This window comes from Pantherophis guttatus, chromosome 3 (genome assembly GCF_059756535.1).
Source record: "Pantherophis guttatus breed Tessera chromosome 3, ASM5975653v1, whole genome shotgun sequence".
In the NCBI taxonomy this organism is placed as follows: domain Eukaryota; kingdom Metazoa; phylum Chordata; class Lepidosauria; order Squamata; family Colubridae; genus Pantherophis; species Pantherophis guttatus.
The window spans coordinates 80,437,710-80,461,797 of NC_142065.1; the positions used below are offsets into that span (position 1 = coordinate 80,437,710).

The following is a 24,088-nucleotide window of genomic DNA, read 5'->3' on the forward strand; positions in this document are numbered from 1 at the left end:
GTTATTTCATAAGTTGTCATCAGCCTAAGGATTTCTTCAATTTACTCAAGTATTTTTTCATGAAAGATACATCCTGGCATTGAAGACTATTATTAAACTAAAAATATCTGCTAACATTCATCTAGTACCAATGATAGCTCAGTATTTATCATGCTATTTTCTGGGGCTAGGGTATAAACATGGGATGGCTCCCGATTTCTGATCTGAGGTTACAATGAGATACAATCTGCCTTACCATTTCAAGTTTTTGGGTTTTTTACCTGTTTTCAACCTATTTCAAAGTTCAACCGAAAGCCTCTTCCTGTGATTTCTGATCAGAACCAAACTGATATTCTAGAAACATTACGGACTTCAATTCCCAGAGTTCCCTAGCCAATAGATATTCGTTTCCTGCAAGAGGAACCTGTATAATGAAACGTTCCCAGTAGAGTCATTAACTGATGACCATCGAACTTGATTTGCTTCCCTGAGGATGTGAAGACATTTGGGAGTGTTCTTGGGGGCAAGATAATAAATGTTGTCCTGCATCCTCACACTGAACTTTCTCTACAGAAAATAAGAACAACTGATCAATTGGGTAATTGGAAATAAACACACCATCAACAGCACCCTTTGCCACCTCCATATAAAGTGCATTGAAACAACACTTCCAATTTGGAGAAGGAATTACAATTATTACCTAAAGATGATCCTTTCAGATAGTTTTCAGATATTTTTAATTGTGACACATTTGGAAAAACTATGTATTCCTCCTTCCAAAAACGAAGACATAAACAAGCATTTAATCTGATTTAAATGCAGATACAGCTAAAAAAGATATAAATGATTCTAATATCCAATTCATCCTTCATCAAATTAACATTTGATTTCTGGAAGAAACATAACTGGAAATCATCTGAAAGTGGCACAGTGTTTGAAATGTGAGAAACAGACCCACAATCTGCTATATATAATAGGCACCCCTGACCTTAATTCATACAAGTATGTTACATAATTATTAAATAATTTCAGGTTACAAATTTCACTTGAATATGAGCTATCTTTGGCCAAGACGATGAAAATTGATCGATATACAGCTCACATATCTGAAGGCTAATTTGATGCAGTGGTTAAGGTGCTGGCCTAGAAACCAGGAGACTGTGAGTTCCAGTCCTGCCTTTGGCATGAAAGCCAGCTGGATGACTTTTGACTAGTTACTCTCTCTCCAGCCAATTCAGATTAGAGGATTGTTGTTGTGGAGAAAATAAGAGGAGGAAGGAAGAAATATTGTGTGCGTTTGCCACCTTGAGTAACTTATAAAACTAATAAAGGTGGGATAAAAGAAAAATTCAAATAAACAAAAATAAATACTTTGGGTTTATAAATGACTTTGGGTTAATCACTCTCTCAGCCCTAGGAAGAAAGATTATTTTCATAAGATTGTCACAAGTCAAGACTGACTAAAAGGTGCACACACATACAAGAAAATCTGTATCCAGAGATATGGCTCCTGTGGCTGTAGAAACTATTCATCAGTTTTTGTTTTGTCAGTGAGGTTATTTTACCAATCACCCCTGATATTTTTTCCATTGGTATGAAATGGGAAAACCAAACAGAGCAGTATGAAGTCAGGAAAAATAATTTATGTATAATAAAGCATCAGAAAATCGATCCAAAGCCGTACTTGCACAATTCCTTTATTAAGTCCAATCAAAATGATAGCAAGGGGTATGCAAGCTTTCAAGGTCACCAATTTTCAGGTTCTCTTCCTTCTGCAGAATATTCTGGGGAACTTGGCAGCTCACACACTCTTTTGTGTCATTGCAGTTTAACCTGATAAAGGTATTAACCAGCCGTATGTTTTGGATTTATTTTTTGTGACATATTATTTTCAGAAAAATCAAATTCATTTGGAAATACTACCAAGGAAAATTGGCCTCGGATCATGCTAGCATTCAAGTCTTTTAGGATGTCAGAGTTGGAATGGCAGCATTTTTTTCTGTCCCATGCATGACTGGGGTAAGTATAAACATCACTAACAACCAAACATGAATAAAAATGATATAGTTCTTAAACAATTCTCACTCTGACTTTCAAAAATACTGAAATCTACTGGGTTACAATTAAAGTAGTGCTGTTAATACACCAGTGGTGACATGTAAAATTTGTTACTACCGGTTCTGTGGGCGTGGCTTGGTGTGGGGGGGGTAATATGACTGAGTGGGCGTGGCCAACCTTTTTTTAAAAAAAACTTTTAGAACCATTTTTTCTCCAACCTCTTTGGCTTAAGAGGTTGTAAAAAAATGCTTTTAAAGCCTCTGACGATCCCAGCTGACTTGCCTGATCGGCAGAGGCTTTCTTTTTTTTTTTTTTAAAGCCTCTGACGATCCCAGCTGAGCCACGCAATGATCAGAGGCTTTTTTTTTTTTACTTTTAAAAGCATTGTTTCGACCATTTTTTCTATAGAAAAAATGCTTTTAAAAATAAAAAAAAGCCTCTGATGATTGCACGGGTTAGCTGGGCAATGGGGGGGGGGCAGGGATTTTTGCCACTGGTTCTCTGAACCACCCGCCTCTATCGCTACTGGATCGGGTGATCCGGTCTGAACTGGGAGCATTTCACCCCTGTAATACACTCAACAATCATGATCATACTAGATCAACTATTTCTTTCTTTCTTTAGCAAATTTAGCAAAAGATTAGACATAACATCTAACTTATCATGAAATGTAGTTTTCTTCCCTTCCCTTTAAGAAAATATATAAGTACTGTTTAAAGGTTAAAACCCTTCCATGTTTTTCATTAGAAATTCTATAACTTTGCAGCAAAGTAGTACAAGCATTTTTTTTTTCATAGCTCAGGAAGAGGGTTCAACTTCATTGTTTGGGATGAGTAACCTTTCTGTGACTGAGACTTTTAAGTGAAGCCAAGATATTTAAAATAACAGTGCGGGGCCAAAATGAGCAAGAGCTAAATTTAAATGTATATACTCATCCCCATGCTATATTTTTCTGCTTCAGTCTCATTAAAAATTCAATTTGGTGGTTACATTTGAAAGAGTCCGGGAATCACATCCTGGGTTTGGGGAAACTTTGTAGACTTGGGTCCATTGACAGATTATACTCCGATGTGTCTGAAGCAGCCCACAAAGATTTAGAAATGATATTACCTGAAGCTATTCTGAATTAAAACAACTTCAGTTGGATGACTTTTGAATTAAGGGAAACGAATCAATGGCTACATCTGAGTATATACAGTATACTCAACTCTTTAGTTTTAATATAATTTCATACTTCATTATTTTTCAATGACCTTATGTTCATACTTGCATTTCTACTCCAATAGTCATATATATCTCCCAGGGAATCTCCATGTTGGAAGTTAGACATATGTGCACATGCAAAACACATGACTCACTCATATTTTTTGTATTTCCATATATTACCATTACCGTTTTTACTGTTGAGACCCAACAGCTGGTTTGCAGAATGATGGGAAGGAGGCCATTTCATTAATGTACAGTTAATTTTGTTCACTGATTTATTTTATTCCGCAAATCTGCTGACAAAGTTTTTAAACAACAAAGCAATTATTAAGCGTTGCAGTGGGGGAGTGTGTTGTGAGTTTGCATTGAAAAATGATGAAATCAATGCTGTAGTCTACAGTGCAATAAAACATATCTGTTATCCTTTGATTAGAATTCAGCAGAAGGAAGGAAGGAAATTAAAATAAGGGCAATTAAGATCTTTCTTTGAGTGCCTGATGCTAATATCTTGCAACTAGTCTATTGCTTTGAGATTAAAAGGGACCGTGTTGATGACTCTTCCATTGAATAATAAAATGGAAGTTGGATATCACTGATTAACCATTAGGTTTAAATATCAGTTATTTTATTATTGTGCCACTGACAGTTACAATTAAATTATGCGAAGTGTAGGAAAAGAGTGGAAAATTTTCAGTGTTTGGCCCAGCAGGACCAATGGCAGAGCAAGATATGTTATCTCTTGTACTATTATAAATAAAACATAATGAAGATCATTAGTCCATAAAAGCATTGTTAATACAGGTAGTCCTTGACTTACAACAGTTCATTTAGTGAATGCTCGAAGTTACAACGGCACTGAAAAAAGTGACTTATGACCATTTTTTATACTTACGACCGTTGCAGTGTCCCCATGATCATGTGATTTACATTTGGATCCTTGACAACCGGTTCATATTTATGACGGTTGCAGCATCCGGGGTCGTGTGATCGCCTTTTGCGACCGTCTGATAAGGAAAGTCAATGGGGAAGCCAGATTCATTTAACAACCATGTTACTAATTTAACAACTGCAATGATTCACTTAAGAAATGTGGAGAAAAAAGTTGTAAAATGGGGCAAAACTCCCTTAACAAATTTCTCACTTAGCAACATAAAGTCCGGCCCATTTGTGGTCGTAAATCAAGGATTACCTGTATTCAGATGATCAGTGAATAAACTCTGGTTTAACTATATGTACACCCCATATATACATACATATATTCTTTACAGACATTCAGTTTGATGACTGTCAAGGACTATAATAAAAATGACACATACCTAGAAAGATTTCCTAGAATTCAACCAGAAAGCTTGGAGCATAACAGCGCCAGCAGTTCCAATAAAAATTTACCGCTATTGTATTTACTTTTCTTATGGTCACCCTGTGGAAGGATGAAGTTCAAAAAAGATAAGACGATGGTCAGGGCGATTTGTACAAAAGGGGCTGTCATGTTACATGCCATTGACATGGCTACCATATTGCCTTTTTTGACTCCTACATGGATTTTGATCTTTATTATTATGTTACATTATAATGTATACAACCAATATAAATATGAACCGGTTGCCAAGTATCCAAATCTTAGTCATGTGACCATGGGGATGCTGCAATGGTCGTAAGTGTGAAAAATGATCATGAGTCACTTTTTTCAGTGATGTTGTAACTTCAAGCAGTCACTAAATGAGCTGTTGTAAGTCGAGAACTACCTGTATATAGAAGCAACTCAGGCAGATTCACTGAATCTACGGGCGGTGACTGGGGAGAGTATACCATAAGAATCAGGCTTGCAAAATTCTGTTACTATACAGGGGTCTGCAACCTTAAACACTCAAAGAGCCATTTGGACCCATTTCCCACAGAAAAGAAAACACTGTGATCCACAAAACCTGGGTGGGCGTGGCCAACTCCATGTCACTCACTTCCACCAGTCACATGACCCGCCCCCCAGCCACGCCTACCCAGCTGGTCATTAGAGCAGAGAACCAGTTGTTAAAAAACACCAGGAACCACAAAACCCTTTTGACAACTCTCTCTTTCCCTCCCTTCCTTCCTCCCCCCTCTCCTTCCCCCCTCTCTCTGTATCTCTCTGTCTCTGCCCTGGCCGCTTCTCCATCCACCAGCATCACCCTTACCTTCTCAGGCCAGGCAAGGAGTGACTGGGAGGGGAGGGTGAGGGGCAGGGCCAGTTAGTGCTGGGATCACCTGACAGGGAGCCACAGCAGAGGGCGCAAAGAGCCACATGCGGTTCCAGAGCCACAGGTTGCTGACACCCGCTATAGCCAATCTGACTAGAACTTTTAGCCTTCCTGTGGAGTTGATTTCCTGGTCTGATCTACTTAATGGGATGGACAACAACTCATTTGGGGCTTAGACTACACTTGACTGTGGAGTGGTGTATGAGAACTCATGCTCCAAACTATAAATGGAGACAGGAAAAAAAAGAAGAAGTAGGCAGCACGAGCTTAATGATGATAATGATAATAATGGTACAGTTAAGATGATTAATGCCCATGCATTTAATGATCTTCTCCCTCTGCCACATTAAAAAAATTAATAGTAACTTTTGAAAAGGCTTTGAGAGCCACAGCCAAGATTTTTGAGGCTTATGTTATGCACCAATGATTTCAGATAAGATGGAATATTCCGACAAGATAGATGGTGTAGGTCCTAATAAAATTTAAAATATGGCTCCTTGAATGAAAATGCAAGCATATGGGGCAGCCCTACCACTAAGTAACAGCTTCATGTGGCAAATGCTGAAGGGCATAGTGTAGTAAGATAAAAGAGGACTATTTATTTATTTAGTGTATGGCAAATACATGGACTTATAGTAGTTCAAATGTTAATATCGAGTCCACCCAGCCATTCAAGGACAGGGCGGTATGTTGAAAAAAATCAGACATTGGGCTATTCTGTGTATCTTGTTCTGTTCTCATTGTCTTCATATGCAATAGACATCATTGTTGAGTAAGACCCAACTCCAATCTGTTTTTCTGGCAATGGGGAAAAGAAACAATGGACAGCAAAATGTTTTGGCCAGCCCCAAAGGCAACTGTAGTGACTACATATATTATTCCAGATGACACAATCATTGCAAAATGAGTGGAGCATAGATTTGGGGCTCTGGTCCTTCTGATCCTCTCATAACCAAAAAGCACTTGTGCCAAATGAAATTTTTATATTCCTTTTTCTTTTAAACTTGATGTGTTTGATACAAAGAGGAAAAATAATTACATGCTCTTTGTGGGAGGTTTTTTTTTAAATCTGAAGCCAGGATCCTTCAGATTTTTTTAAAATCTGAAGCCAATGCTTACATTTTTCAAAATTTACTTTAGGGACCATAAACACTCTGAAGCTGCATTTGATGTTTTCTCACACTCATGGTGACATAGTATCTCTGAACTGATGCCCAACATGGCATGTGTTTTCTATTTTTCTGTATTGCTCATTGTTTTAACCCTTTGGCCATAGGCGATTTAATAGCATCTTACTTCATGCATAAACTTGTGGCTACTGCGGTATTTTCAGTAAGAAGAGATCCAGATGTTAACACTTTCATTAACACTACAGAGGTTCTCCATTTACAATGCATAATTCTCTGGAATTATTTGTACATACTTCTGACTACATTAAACCAAACCAACTAGACAAATTTATTTCTCTGCAAAGCCAAGTTCTTCATTAAAGTTACTGCCGGTTAGAGAGTTTGGTTTTATTTTTAGATGTCTGTAATGATGATTTCAGTGCCATTATTTTTCCCCAAAAAATTTAAGTAAATCATGCAAAAGTCAAGAGCTTTGGTAGCTTTGGTAGTACAGTGGTCTAAGGCACCCTGTTATTAAACTGGTTATTAAGACCAGCTGCCTGCAATTACTGCAGGTTCGAATCTCGCCAAGGCTCAAGGTTGACTCAGCCTTCCATCCTTTCTAAGGTAGGTAAATTGAGGACCCAGTTGTGGGGGCAATAAGCTGACTTTGTATAAATATACAAAAGGATGAAGGCTATTGCTGAGCACATTGTAAGCCGCCCTGAGTCTCCGGAGAAGGGCGGCATATAAATCAAATTAAAAAAAAAGTAGATATATCTAATAATAGTAGTACACCAACCTTATCTGGTGAGCTACATAATTTTCCACTTTGGGAAGTACAAGATGATCTCCATCTAATATAAGATGGTGTTGTTGATGGTGTCAATATAATTCTTCGGAATGTTTCTGACACAACTTGAAGCCAGCATGGGAAATTTGTGACTTATAAACCCATAAGGTTAAGGATTTCCCCACCTCTCAATTCGCCTTATTTTTGTGACCAAGAAGGAAGGGAACAATCTGTTTCTGTCCTGAGTAAGATTCTGCCTTTCTGTGCTGAAAAGGAAGTTAGCAAAGATCACTTCCTCATCCTGAAGCCTTGTTCATTAACATCATTTAAGAGCAGAATATTATAACCCTTTGGATTCTCTTCTCCACCCATGTTCTAAGCTCTGATTTCATGTATGAATTATTCTTAAATTACATCAAAAATTGGGACACTCTGCTCATGTAAGAGGGTTTGTCCCTTGAAAAACACAATTTTCCTGCTGGTTCACTGCTGGTTTCTGATGTTGCTTGAAGAGACTGAGGGAGAGGCTTCATCAGGAAGGTTCACTTGTGAGGACATGTCCTCCCAAACGGACAGCTCAGATCTAGACAAGGAAGGTGTGTGGATGAGTGGTTGCCTAAGCCAGGACAAATGAATAAGCCAGAAATACATTATATGAGCATGCAAGTAGAAATCTTCCTCCCTCCCTTCCTTCCTTTTAGGAATATAGCCGCCTACTTGCTCACGGCGACTCTAGGTGGCTTACAGAAAATAAAAACACAATTAGAAGAAATAAAAATAATCAAAAAATAGCTTACTTACTTACTTACTCTCTCCTCCTTTCTTTTCTTCCTAACCACAGCCATGGCAAAAGTGCATAGGGGAAGTTGGAAAGAGTTAGCCCCCAGCTATCATCATTACCATCATTAAGCTTTATGTCTGTAGTAGATATTTTAAAACTAGGCCTTGCTAACAGTTTCAGAATAGGAGTAAATTCATACCTTGTTCTGAGTCTGGCCTCTGTACAATCCTTTTTTTTTTTTTTTTGCAGCCTGGCCCACTAGCAACCTTTAAAGGGAATGGGGTGTGAATAATTAAAACTCTGTACAGGAAATAAGGAAAGCTTTAGGTGACACCAGCCCTTTTCTTAAAAATAAACTTTTCAACCAATGTTTTATCTTTTCAAGAAATAGAAAAAGAACTAGGAAGTGATTGTGGGAAGGGAAGTTACAATATTTTAAAAACAAATGGCTTAAATCTATTGGAATATTGTCACAGTTATCCAATTAGCATATTGCACCTATTATAAATCTGGTTAGTTCTGTGATGATGGAAGAAGCTGAGGAAATCCTGTGGGATCATTTTTAGGTTGGAGGCTCAGACCAGTAAATATTTTTTTTTTAACTAACCTGGCAGAAACCTACAGAAATGTGCAGGGAATCCTAATACAAGTTGAATTGTCTTGACACTTCAATTAAATTGTAACCTTCAAGGGAAAAAAGATCCCCAATGGCCAATTTTAGTTTTAAAAAAAAAACAAAACCCTCAGAGATCTTCTCAGGTTGTAGCCATGTCCACCCAGCAACTCAGCCACTGCATGATGCAGTTTGGGACTGAACAACTCTAAATATCTTAAATATCTAAATTGTTTCCTAGGTTCCTAATTTAAAACAGATTTTGTGTAATTATTTGATGTATTGCGTACCAAGGGTGGCTGAGATTATAGACAGAATCCAAATTCTCCACCTTATCACATTGAGCAGCAAGATTGAAGAGAACTTCTACCAAGGGTGAAATCCAGCAGGTTCTGGAGAACCGGTAGCAGAAATTTTGAGTAGTTCGGAGAACCAGCAAATACCACCTCTCGTTGGCTCCAGAGTGGGGTGGGAATGGAGATTTTGCAATATCCTTCTCCTGCCATGCCCACCAAGCCACGCCCACAGAACGGGTAGGAAAAAATTTTGGATTTCTCCCCTGACTTCTACCCAGATAGATAGTTACTCTTTCTCAACCCAAACCACCACATATAGTTGCTGTTGTGGAAAAATGAAAAACTATAGTTTTTATAGTTAAACTTTATGCAATCAAAAATACTAAAATATATTATAAAATAAAATAAAATTTGAGGGTGTATTCATGGGCCAATAAATTCTTATAAAAGCCTAAGAAACCAAAACAAGCCAATGTCAGACATTTTATTAATATAGGGGCCAAATTATTTAATATGTTTTTAAACTGTTTTTAAATTTTATGGATATGTGTGTTTTATTGTGGCTGTGCACCGCCCTGAGTCCCTCGGGAGAAGGGCGGTATAAAAATTTAAATAATAAATAAATAATAAATAAACCTTGTTTTTATAGTTGTTTTTATAGTCATACATGAGCTACAATTTCAATGGCTGTGTTATTCCGCTAAGAAAATATTAATAGTGGACATTAGCATGTACTGAATGAGGATGAGGCCTGTGCCACTGAGTTGCTGTGAATTATGGGCAATACCATGTTGACTTGCAATGCAATTTCTGGATTAGAGATCCTAATTTAAGTAGAATAGAGTGAGCATGAATGGGGTAAGTTTTGGCTTTTGTTCATTGCATACTATCCAAAATCTACCAAAACCTGACTGGTATTCTCTTTATCATAGTGGAAAATGCTGCAGGTGGCATGAACAGGACTAAGGCTTGTAACATAATCTGCACCTTCTCTATCTTACTAAAAAGTATCACTAAAGGTCAATGCTTATGAGCTATCTGATGACAACCATGCCAGTGGTGGGTTGCCCCCAGTTCGGACCGGTTCGCAAGAACCGGTAGTAAAACTGGTGGGAGGCTCTGCCCACTGACCCGGACGTCATCATAGGTGATCTGTGCATGCGGGCGCGATGCGAACCGGTAATAAAGGTAAGTAGAACCTACCCCTGAACCATGCCATATACTGAAGAAGATTGCAATACCTACATATCAATGTCTTCCGTAACTTCCAGAAAGCAAACTTGATATTTATTAAATGCCAATGACTAAAGCTTTCAAAGCCTATAATAAACAGCTTCTATGTGCTAATAGTTCATTACAATGTTCAATGCCCATGGAAACAGGTCCTGCTGGAAGATGATATTGATAGAGGAGAATATTTGTAGCTCAGGGTTGAACTGATGTTGATATCTAGTTTGGTAATGAAACATCTGCAAGAAAACCACCAAGCTCACAGAGCACCGAAGACTCCACAGACAATGATATTATTATGATTAATCACATAGTCAACCAGATGTTTAGGCTGGATTTGGCATTGTTGTCCACCTATTGAATCCTTCTCAAGGATCTGGAATAGGCAGACATTGTTTAATAATATTAAAAAATATCGGTGCAGGATGCAAGCTGTTCCAAGTAAAGTGGCTTTTTGCAATTGACTGATGATGTGCAAATGGTGTTCCATATGTTTTTGAATTTATTATGATGATGTTTGGAAGCACAGTCAACCAGATGTTTAGATGGGCTTTGGCATTTTTATCCACTTAGTGAATCCTTCCCAAGGATCTGGGATAGGCAGATGCTGTTGTTAAAGATACAGTTGCAGGATGTAAGCTGTTCCAAGTAAAGCTGCCTTTTGCCATTAATGTATTATATTCATTATAATTATTATTACAAATCAAATTCAATGATGCTTATATTGGAAAATATAGCTGTTACTCCTTTTCCAAGATATTTATATTCCATAAATTCCATTGCTAGGATAAAATTTTACCAAGGGCAAGAAGAATAGATATATGATACATTTAAGATGCTCGTTAGTTCAGAGATAACCTTCCCATCATTAGTATGCAGATCGATAGATGTTGCAAACATATAACAACAGACTTTTGCCGGTGGGGGAAAAAAGTCTTGATTTTATTGCCTCTTATGTCCACTGCCTGTCTGGAATGAGCAACAAGTAGGTGGGAGAAAACACAACACAACACAACACAACACAACAAAACACAACAAAACAACAAAATAAATAAATAATAAGTACTAGAACATAGTTTTGCCTGCAGTTGTGATGATCCTTAATGTTTATTATACAAGTGATACCAAATGCTAACCTTATTCTAGCAGCTTTGCTCCCTCTACGTTTTTCATATAATTGCTTGCACAGCAAACCAAATTCCCGCATGTTCATTAGAATCTACTTGTTATTTATAGCATGTGCTCTTCATCTTATTCTTCCACTGAAAGGCCTAGAAACATTTCCTATGGACAGTGATAATTTCATGAAAACGTATTCGTTTTGTATATTTATGTATAAAAGTAGGAGGTAAGTTGACTACCAAATGTATTAGTTGCTTGAAAAATTTTTCTTACGTTTTTATCTGATGAATCCTAAAAACACTTCATCTATCAAAGACAGATTTCTATAGCAGTATAAAGTTTATAATACCATTTTTACTTCCATACAGTATATGTGAGTGTATGTTGCATAACATCCAAATGGCTTCATTATTTTCAAGGGTTTCAACAATTAGAAATGATCTTCAAGATACTTTTGAGGAAGGCACCCATCCACATTTTATTTGTTATCCTATACATGCATTTGGCATAAGTGCTGTATTTCTTATTGTTTTGGCAGAGAGAGAGAAAGAGAAAGAGAGAGGGAGGGGGAGGAAGGGAAGGAAGAAGATAGAAAGAGAGAGGCAGAGAGAGGGAGAGATAGAGATGCAACTTTATACTGTATGATTTCCCCATTTAATGTGCTTGGTGTGGACTACTTGGTGTGAATATGTCACTAGCATATATATTTATTTAACTCCATTCTTTTCTATCCAACTTTTAAAGAATAACAACCCTCTCGAAATGTCTACGGATGTTCTACATTTCCCGAACTCAATGGTTACTGATTTGCATCTGATTGTGAAATTTTGCATATATTGTAAAATGAAAAAAGGGAGGGTAGAGGAGGAGGAGAAGAGGAATGATGAAATGCAGAGACCTACGCAGAGAGCCATATGATTCTGTCACAGGAAAAGGGAAGCAAATGACACTACTAAGAAGATTACTAACTTATTAAAATCCAGGCAAGAAAAGGCAAGCAAAATATTTGAGAAAGGGCAAAGGGATAATTTGAAAGGGGATAAAAAATGCTCTGGCAATACCTTGACCAATGGAAGATAGAAGAGGAAAGGGAAGATTGAAAGATAAAAATGATCACATTGTGAACAATGCATCTATGAAGCTAATGGTGTCATTTGTTTGCTTCCCCCCCCCTCCCCAATTATATTCTGCCTTCAAGAATCCTGGAAGTAAGAATTTTCTGTCCTATTACATTTTACATTCAGTCCGAGATGCTCGTAGGAAAGTTTGGCAGAAACTGAAGCCAGGAAGTAAGAGTATCAGGACTAGAGAGGAAAAAAGTTATATATGTAGAGCAAGTGAGACATTATCAATAGCCCAGACATTGTATTGTTTATAATTCTACACAATGCATCCCATAGCATGAAATCAAGAAACTAAAATAATAGAGGGAAAACATTTGTACTACAAGCCAGATATCAAACAATTTGAAAGGAAATTTTCTATGTTCTTAACATACATAGGCCTCTAATGCCACTTGGGCCTGAATTATTATAAAGAATATCAGGATTTAGCACAGCTCTAAACTCTCAACATTCCTATTCGGGGAGGGAAAACATTGCTTCCCCTTTGTGCTTGTTAAGGGAGCATCACTGAACACACCAGCACTTTTCTCACAGTGATAACCTTGTTAGTGCTCCATCTAACTGCATGTAACCACCCAGCATGACATCTTTTCCTATTTCTCTTTATGAATAATTTTGTTATACCTCATCCATTTTCAAGTGCTCTTTATTACAGCATGGCATTACATTTATTAGATTTCCCATTGGAGGATTCTTCTTCGTGTTTTTCTTAATAGTGCCATGTACTACCTCTTTTCCCTATAAAGCTGGCATTTTTCCAAGGGCATTTATTAGTTCAAAATTCATGCCAGGAATTTCTTTCATGTAAGAGGAAGATTGCAATAAATGTTCCCACTTACGATCCAATGTAATCTTAAAAGGGAACAATGCTAAGACAACCAAATAGACAGGACACCTCCCCTACTTTCAGGTTCTTCCAGATTTTTCAGAATAATGATTGTACTCACCTAATACTTGCATTATCTATGGACTTGATTTTGACCAGCTTCTGTTGAAGAATATTCTACTGTAGTTACTTCTCTACTATTTGTGATGTCTTTGCAGTCCACCGATGAAAGCTAATTAGAAAAGCAGCAACAATTAAATAGGAAGACTACAACATCCTTAAGACTGGCCAGTAGAGGCTTGTGAGGCTAATGAATCATAACAGGCAGAAGTAAATCAACAATGAATTAATTTCTATGCAAGATGATGACAAATGCTCCACAATGCAAGACAGAGATCAAATGTCTTAGATTATGAAATATGGAGGAGGCATGACTCAAGACAGGCTTTACAAAGGGAAAGGCCAAAAGATTCACATCTCCAGATAGGGCTGGAAACACACTAAGAGGAAATCCAGAAAAATTGTGGCCAATCAGCATCAAACATTCTTGATTAAATAGTCCAATCATCTGACTCAGAATCTGCCAGTTTCCTATGTGCCTGTTTGGTTGTTAGTTGTGAGCAGCTAACCACAAGAATCATCCATACTTCAGGCAGAGGAAGCCAACTTGTAGCAATGGAAAGGAGACGAGATTGACATCTATCAACATCTGACCAGCAACTTACCCCTTGTTTTTATGTGAGTTGTTTTGTAAAAACGTGGGCCAAGAAAGATCGAATTTACTTGGCCAGCCAATGTGGCACCTCTATAATAGCAGACATGGAAATGAGATTTGACAATAGGCTTATCCCTCACTGACTTCCCATGAAATTATAAAAATAAAACAGTTTCAACAAAATGTTTTATTTTTTTGTTTCTAGACTATACCTTGTTTTATTCTACCTTGTTGCCTGATGTGTCTTTTTTGTGTGTGTGTGTATTTGAATGTTTTGCCCGCTTTCATTCTTTTGATTAAACTTGGGTCAGAGGCAGTGGTGAAATCCAAATTTTTTTTACTACCGGTTCTGTGGGTGGGGTTTGTTGGGCGTGGTGTGGCTTGTTGGGTGTGGCAGGGGAAGGATATTGCAAAATCTCCCTTCTCACCCACTCTGGGGCCAGCCAGAGGTGGAATTTGCAGGTTCTCCAAACTATTCAAAATTTCCACTACCGGTTCTCTGAACTACTCAAAATTTCCGCTTCCGGTTCTCTAGAACCTGTCAGAACTTGCTGGATTTCACCCCTGGTCAGAGGAAATTTTAAGCAATTGTTTTTCTGACAACTATTGTCAACTATTTTTAAACAAACAAAACATTGTTATCTATCTCTAGCCAAAGTGATTCATCTGCATATATTTTAAAATGACACAATAACCAGGATCTGGCAGAATCATGCTCGGAATTTCTGCCCAAAACTGCTCTGAAACAATATAAAACTAATAATTGGGACAGGATTTGAAAAAAAAAGAAGATCTAGATGACTTCATTAAGAACATGCTTTGAGCAATAACGTTTTTCCTCAAAAATAAGACCCTGTCTTATATTTTTTTGAACCCTGAAATAAGTGCTTGGCCTTATTGCCATGTTCTCAAAAGCCTGATTGGGCTTATTATCAGGGGATGTCTTAGTTTGGGGAAAACAGGGTATGAGAGCCAGCTGATGCTCGTTAGGATTTGTGGATCAAAAGCATTTTGCTGGTGACTTTTCTTCTATTATTTATATTCTTATAAGTACAGAACAGAATAACAGAGTTGGAAGGGACCTTGGAGGTCTTCTAGTCCAGGGGTGTCAAACTCGCAGCCCATGGGCCGGTTGCATCATGTGCTGGCCTCACCCCCACCTGGTTTAGCAAAGGGGGAAAATACATCACGTGATGCTGCTATGAAGATGCGAATTTGACACCCCTGTTCTAGTCCAACCTCCTGCTCAGGCAGGTAACCCTATACCATTTCAGACAAATAGTTGTCCAATCTCTTCTTAAAAACTTCCAGTGTTGGAGCACCTACACCTTCTGGAGGCAAGTTGTCCCACTGATTAATTGTTCTAACTGCCAGGAAATTTCTCCTTAGTTCTAGGTTGCTTCTCTCCTTGATTAGTTTCCATCCATCGCTTCTTGTCCTGTCTTCAAGTGCTTTGGAAAATACCTTGACTCCCTCTTCTTTGTGGCAACCCCTGAGATATTGGAACACTGCTATCACCCCTTAGTCCTTCTTTTCATTAAACTAGACATATTGACCCCCTGTAACATTTGCCACACCAGTCTTGTGACACAATATAACCTTTATAGTGCATGGAGCATTAGCATACTGGTTAGCAAGCAATTCATGTCAAAGAATAATTCTTTGTGGAAGCCTATAAAAGGAGGGGTGAGGAACTTTTATTGACTCAAGACAACACATTGCATCCAAGGATATAGGACAGATTGGTGGGGAGACTATAGAGATTGAATTTTGTGTTTTGATGATTTGTTGCTGTTCCAAAGTTCCAAACTTCAAATAAGGCTTGATATAATGGGCTCCACTCAGTCTAGGCTGTATTATTGGCAAAATATATGGCAACTTGATGAAACCCCAAAGTTCCATCTGCTGATTCTTCTCAACTTTAGGGAAATGTTGAGCTTCTGTTTACCTTGATTAAAAAAGGTAATAAAAAGAATATAGGACTGAATCTACTGGGCCTCTTCTTAACTTTACTAAAGTGAATTTTTAGAGCCATAGTGTAAAAGCAACTTCTGTAATGGATTGTTCCTTAGAAGGATAGGATTCCAAATCATAATGTTCCCAAGAGGTTTGTGGCATTCCTAGTTAGCAGTGCTAGGAGATACTACCACCTCAATTTGGAAACATTAAGCTGAGGAAGATTGGTAAAGAAGAAAGATACCTGTCCCTTATCCATATTTCTATGTAGTGTCAAGCCCCACAGTTAGACCTTGGTTTTGAAAATTCAAGATAGGTATGACTCAATTTTTAAGATTGGTTTCAGGACTGGATAGCAGCAGAAATTTCGAGTACAGCAGAAATTTCGAGCTGGCTGGGGAATTCTGGGAGTTGAAGTCCTCCAGGCTTAAAGTTCCCAAGGTTGGGGAGCCCTGAATTATACAGCATCTGTATATACAGTATAGCCATATCTATTGTATAATCTGTGACTCCAGGCATTTATTTCAATATTTCTCTCCCTGTGTCCTTGGGTCTATAGCCATATTGTTGTTCTTTTCTCAACATTGAGATCGGAACGCATCTATTTTGTGTTTATATAACGGTCCTGTTTAATTTGAGCAATGTTGGCTTTCATCTTATTAACTTTATCCTTTACAAGTTCCTTTCTCTCTACATATGTATCAACAGTCTTTGTCTGTACCACAAGCAAGATTGCTAATCCCAGATTCTGAGGGGTATTTTTTTTCCAGCTCAGCTGTCTATATTCCAGTCTGCTATCTGCTTATCTCCCTTATGACACCTCTTCAGTCCATCACTGGTCCCCTCTTGTAGCTGGATATTGCTTCCAATGTTTCCTTGAATTCAGATCCATTCGGGAGACCATGCTTCTAAACAGAGTCAGTACATTGGTCAGTGCCTTAATCTTTCCCAACCAAAGAAATTATTATGAAGTCATCAAAAATAACATGTGATTTTATTATAAAGCATTTTTTTATCAGTTTCTTTCCTTATGATGTCTCTTGCCTATAGAGCCCAACTGTATCCTCTCATTCTTTTGTCCTATGCAGCCCAGGAGATCAATATGTGACTCTCTTTTCAGTCTCTGATCATATTTATGTTCAATACTTGGATTTGGTGCCATTGAGGTTGACAAAAGCGGAGAGAAATGTAACAGCAAAATAAATGAGTGCATTTGGTTTTTCAAGAGAAATTTCCTGTATATTCTGGAATATAGAAGATTAAGACTATTCACTTTGATAAATACATTTCTAAATTCTAAAGCATATAAACGTTATCATATGATGATTCCTCCCCCTTGATAACATGTTATTTGAATTTATGATTTAGAAAAGGAAAGACTTTGAGCTAGATTAAAGGAAAGTTATTCCACCCCTAATGTTACAATAAATATTGTCATTAGAGAATAATATCAAATTACAGTGTATTATAATTCATATTCCCTTATCTTGTCTTTCAGGTTTTTTTAATATTGTGGTTCTTCCTTAAAAATTATACTATGGAAGCACAGTATTTTGACTGCGTCTCCTCAATTATTTCTACCCATCCCATCAGGTCCAACAGGAAGAACATGTTGTGAATCATGTCAACCAAGAAGCTTCATTTGATGGGATCCAGAAGGGGAGCCTTTTCTGCCATGGTCCTTGCCCTCCAGAACTTTATTTCCCCTGAGGTGAGATTGCCCCCATCACTGCCAGACTTCCAGAAGGCCATCAAAACGTAGGTATGCCATTAGGCTTGAATTGGGCCTGCTAAATTGTTATACCCCATATAATGAGATTGCATTTCTGTCTGTCTTTTTATTACTGTGTTTTTAAAAGTTTTTAATGATAGAAGACTATGATTTTATTTTGTTTGAACTGTATATACACCATCCAGAGTTCCATGCAAGTGAGATGGGTGTTTATATAAAATAAATAAATAATAAATAAAGGTTACTAATCATTTTTAAGCTGCCCAGGTTTACAGTGTATATGATGGGTGGCTGTTTCAGTCTTTTAAATAAATAAATAAAAAGAATCAAACTATGACCAACAAATATTATGTTAATCCCCACAGTGACATCTTTGTCAATCTCAATCTAACATACTTTAGAAGGTTATGAGCAAAAAGAAAAAAGAAAAAAAGAAAGACGGGATCTCTACATTCTTATATGATTGTAATTTAAATAGAGATGTATACATATAACTAGGAAAATAATCTGAGTAAGCAAAGTTAGTAGTAAATTGTAATACAGAGCACATTTTAAATCCAGCACAAAAAATATAATGAGTATCAAGAAAATTTATCTCTCTGTTTCAAATATTTCTAGCCTACCTTTCAATTTTAAAAATTTATAAAACTGTCTCTGAACATATTTTAAAGCAATGACAATAACAATTTAAAATCCTCAGCATAAATCTATTTCTGCAAGTCATCAAGAATTGACTATAAAATAATTCATAGATAGTAGTACACCCTCTTAAAATGGCATTATGTTAATCAAAGTTTTTTCTGTGTTAGGTTGGACAAGTTGTAATCAAATTGGTAAAATGTCCACCTATTAACTTTAGTCAAAAGCTTTTTTAGAAACAGGGAGTTCTTCATAACAAGTTTTGTTAATTCTACTTTGGCTAGACAGTAGATTAGTTCCCATTCGTCCCTTACCCACCCACTCCCAAAAAAACCCCCACACATGTGCAAAATGAAGCGACACATGAAAATTGAAATTCAATTGGTTTTGTAAATTGCCAGATTACAGTACTGAAAAAAGTTCATCTTTCATTGAATCAATAATATTTAAAATTGTGGAAGATAGCAGTGAAAAATTAACATAATAGCAAAGAATCTTTCATCTAAATAAATGCAGAACTCATATTTCCTTTCCCTTTTTTTAATTGTATTAACATATTAATCTGTAATAAGAATTACTACCTTATTAATAATTATATATTAATAAGGTATTAATAATATTAATAATATTATATATTAATCTTGGTATTTCTAGATAGAAGTAAAAAAAATACAAATTTTTAAAACTTCCTACTTCTCAAAATAAGAAATTCTCATCATTCTCAAATGAAGATTTTATATAAAAAATGGTATGATATATGTACTTATTATTTTATTACATTTTATTATTTTAAGTATTTTTTTCTTGATTGATGTTTAAATGTCAGTCTGAAACCAACATATGTACACAAGCACATACAAATAAACACACACCTCAATCAGATTCCAACTAGCAGACCAGAGTTCTAAGCTAATCATAGTAATATAAAGTATACATTAAGACCAACATATCACAGGAGGATATAATTTGTTGATGCATTGGCCCATCATTATGTTATTACTATAAACTACAACAGAGAGATGTAAAACATGAAACAAAAATATTCCTTTTTAAGATGTGCTTCCAAATGAAAATGCTTTCATCCACTATCAGTAATGAAGCACAGGGCAACAGCTTTTTCACCCATGTCTCTCTTGAACAGTTGACATCTCCATCACTTCATGAGGCACCAACCATCCTGCAAAGAAACTTAGGAAATCCAGTTGTCTGTGAGAATGAAGCTTAGAAGAACAATGAGATCCTCCTCTCCATTTTCCATTTGAATAATTCACAATATTGAGAATCAGCCTCATTGTGTTCTTGTATTTAATAAATAATCTTCCCTCAAGACGATGCTACACTGTCATATGCTCTAGGACAGGCCTGTCAAACTGGTGGGCCGTGGACCAGATGCGTCACATGCGGGCCAAGCCCACCCCAGCTCTGCAAAGGCAAAAAACATTGCAATAAGTCACAATACACCATCTGACGCAATTGAGTTCAACACCTGTGCTCTAGGGTATGAAACCAGGTAGTAGGGCTGTATTACTATTATCCTTCTCATCTTACATATTACCTATTCCTTTAGCATCTTATGAGTATCACTTTGTTGTTTGTATCTTATGATTTATGCTGGTTGTTTTTATTTATGATTATCACTGAGTGTTATGATTCATGATAATTGTATTTTATGATTATGATCATAATTTATCACTTGTTGCTTGTATGTACACTGAGAGCTTATGCACCAGAGACAAATTCCTTGTGTGTCCAATCACGCTTGGCCAATAAAGAATGGTACAGAAATACTTTCTTCTTTCAGGATGCTTCTTTAAACTATCACTGCGGCTGATCCCATGAATCTCCTCAGAATCACAGCGGGCAGACTAGTTCAATTCTCCTCCTCGTTGTCATCCTCATCCTGGAAGAAGTTAGTGGTTAATAATTTCTGTAACACTATTGATGACAATTACATGGAGTTGAACAGGAGTTGAGAGCGTCTTTGTTTGTATTTAACCCCCTGGGAAGCCATGCATGGGGGTCACGGACAAGCACTTTCTTTTTTTTTGTAGGTTTTCCTCTAGAATATCACCCAAACTTTCTTTCTCAGACACTTCCATAAGTGCAGCATGCGAAACACAGACCTTTTTGCAGTCCAATTAATTTTCTTAATAACCACCGCATTCATCTGCAATCTCTGTTCTACTACACTGTACTTAATTATTTTTTATGATGGTGTGTTAGTAAGCCAAGGCATCTTTCATAAATCTAATGTTATTATTTTCGCAGTTGTTACCTTTCTTCAAAATAAAGAATGAAACTGTAGGCATATGCAGGCCAGTAATATATTAATTTTGCCACAAGAGAACTGTAAACTGCCCTTGCCTCTACTGCACTGAGGATCGGATATAATTGCATATATGACTAAGGCACGTAAGACTTTGGGATGGGGGGAGATGCAAGTAGTGAGTTTTTGGGTGGCAGCTTATTAGCCTTAATGATGGAAGCAAGGCCCATTGCCTCTAGCAAAAAATCTGAAACTATTTTGAAACAAAGATATCTTAACAACCTCAGAAACGGCTCCTGCCACTAGTTAGTGAAAATATAGAATGAGCCAATTATTCTTCTACAGTGACATAAGTATGTAATTTGCTAGCATCACCTACAGGTGAAAATACAGTACTGTGGATTGTATGTATGGAAAGCATATAAGTGGGGTATTTTCAGGGTAAAGACCCATACAGTACACGATCAGTGTAATCAGCAACTAATACCATTTTTTTTCCTTGCAAGTTCTGGCCCTTGGAAAGTATGTGTTATGATGAAACTGGCGTCAGATAGCAAATTTTTCCACTCTGATTTTGAGTGGAAACAGCTGCAGATAAGAACATCTTTGTAATTGTGGGGAGGGTCAGATATGAATCTGAAGTGAGTAAATAGAGAAGGTCCCAGGAACTTTTCTGTCATATATCTTAGTCTAAGATCAGATCACAGCTACAGTTCCCTTACCAAGGAACTGAAAGGGAAGCAGCCAGCTATATATACTGTGCAACACAAAAGTTTCTGACAGCAACCAAATAAAATGTAGAGGATATTCACATCTGTACAGGACACATCTTTAATAAGTCATGTATGTGCTTTCTTAGAGAAGGCTGACAGAGATGTGTTACGATCATCTCTTATACATTATTCAGCCTCCCTCCCTCCCTCCCTTCCTTCCTCTAGCTCAGAGGTCTTCAAACTTGGCAGCTTTAAGACTTGTGGACTTCAACTCCCAGAATTCTCCAGCCAGCTATGCTGGATGGAGAATTCTGGGAGTTGAAGTCCACAAGTCTTAAAGCTGCCAAGTTTAAAGACCTCTGCGTCTAGCTATTATACATTGTAAGACTGTTTCTGTCTCATAAATTTTACCCTTCAGATTACGAAAATCATGTATCCACCTGGATTTTAAATAACCCATTTAATTCATTCCCCCCACCCCACCCCAGTACACTATGCTCCTATATCATTAGTTGTGTAGAAATTAAATTTGCAACTTGAGCTCATTTATAACAAAGTAAAGCTTAACATAATAAAATCTGCAAGGCAGGGTATATTTTTCCTCAGAGAAGTTGCGGAAGTTGGGGTAGGGGTGGTTTAAATGGCATGGAAAAAAGAAGGGAAAGGTGCTTTTTTCCTCTCTGTTTCTCTTTTTCTTCAACTCCTGAATTTGGCTACTTTCCAGTTTCATAGCATAATACCTGCTGAGCCTGGCCCAGCTTTTTTTTTTTTTAAAGTCAAAGTAACTCTTCAACTAAATTTACTTTTCTTTACATGCAATCATTTTTTTCTACCTTTCCTAAGTTCAGTGGAATATGGTTGTCATCATTATATTACTTATTTAAACATTTGTGTCATGCATTGCAAATCCATGTGTCCCACTAAGGGGACCTCTATGTAGTCTATTAGCAGAATGATTTTTTAAAAAAAGCATGGGTCTATCCAGATGATTAATGGGAACTCATGAATGGGAGGATATTTGCTATCTGCCCGTGCATCCCACTTCTCCTTCTGCTAGATTTCTTCTATCATTTCTTCAAACCTGTTGTCCAGATTTAAGATTTCTGTTCTGCTTTTCCTGGCTACAAAAAAGAAAACAAAACAAAAGAATCACAACATTTGTGCAGGAGATTTGGGAGGTTTGAGAAGTATCACATGCCATTACCAGTGGTGGGTTTCAAAAATGTTTACTACCAGTTCTGTGGGTGTGGCTTGGTGGGCGTGGCATGGCTTGGTGGGCGTGGCAGGGGAAGGATACTGTAAAATCTCCATTCTCTCCCCACTCCAGGGGAAGGTTACTGCAAAATCCCCATTTTCTCCCGATCAGCTGGGACTTGGGAGGCAGAGAATAGATGGGGGTGGGGCCAGTCAGAATTTTTACTACCGGTTCTCTGAACTACTCAAAATTTCCGCTACCGGTTCTCCAGAACTGGTCAGAACCTGCTGAAACTCACCTCTGGCCATTACCCATGTACTATTCTCACCTCATTAGCATTATGAAGCTGATTTGAATTGATAGAAAGTTATCCCTGATGATCCCATCCATGTCTGATCAGAATTACAACATACTACATACTTTGGGCACCTAATGAGAAGAAAGGACTCACTGGAGTCTAATGCTGGGAACGATTGAGGGCAAAAGAAGAAGAGGATGGCAGAGAATGAGGTGGCTGGATGGACTCACTGAAGCAGGCAGCGTGAGCTTAAATGGACTCCGGGGGATGGTAGAGGACAGGAAGGCCTGGAGGAACATTGTCCATGGGGTCGCAATGGGTCGGACATGACTTCGCAACTAACAACAACAACATTAAAATGAGATAGATGCATACACAGGCAGTCCTTTACTTACAACTATTCATTTAGTAACTGTTGAAAATTACAATGGCCCTAAAAAAAAGTGATTTACAATTAGAGCTCAGATTTACAAGTGTTGCATTGAACACATGGTCACATCATCAAAATTTGAGCCCTTGACAACTGGCATATATATACAATAATTGCAGCATCCCTGGCTCATGTGAACCCTATTGCAATCTTCTCAGCCAGATTCTGACAAGCAAAATCAATAGGGAAACCTGGATTCTCTTAACAACCATGTGCTTCACTTAACAACTGCAGTGATTTGTTTAATAACCTTGACAAAATGTTTTTAGAATTGGGGTGTGTATGTGTGACTTACCTGACAATCACCTTGCTAAGCAATGGAATTTCAGCTCCTAATTGTGGTCATAAGTCAAGGACTATCTGTATTGAACTTTCCTTGCAGAAAGATTATAATTTATCTCAACTTGGGCTGTTTTGCACGTAATTGCACAATGTACTATGATTGTTAGCATGTATCTCCAAATTAAAATTTCACATTTCTATGGGATCTAATCTTTAGGAACCTTATTTAGAATTGTTCCATTAGCTGAATGGTCTTCTGATAAGTAGCTGATTACTTCTGATAATGGGCATGTTTTACATATTGTAGATATTGTAGTTCCTCTCATTCATCCCAGAAGGACCAGAAAATGTAGCAAAAAATAAAATCAAATTAATATTGAAGTAATAGAACCTTATACTGCTGTATTATATTTCTTCAGCATTTAGTGATGTTGTCCTATGCTTTGAAGAGCAATTTTGGTTTTGTAGCACTTTGCTGTGTGCCTATTATT

The 24,088-nt window shown here is 37.3% G+C and overlaps 1 long non-coding RNA gene across 1 annotated transcript; it reads right to left on the bottom strand.

Moving 5' to 3' along the window:
* Nucleotides 1-8,389: 8,389 nt before the first annotated feature.
* Nucleotides 8,390-13,658, bottom strand: LOC148114645 (uncharacterized). Its single transcript, XR_015732871.1, has 3 exons — nt 13,493-13,658; nt 11,436-11,583; nt 8,390-8,426 (listed from the first exon to the last, which is right to left on the bottom strand). It is a non-coding gene; the product is annotated as an uncharacterized LOC148114645 (long non-coding RNA).
* Nucleotides 13,659-24,088: the final 10,430 nt, after the last annotated feature.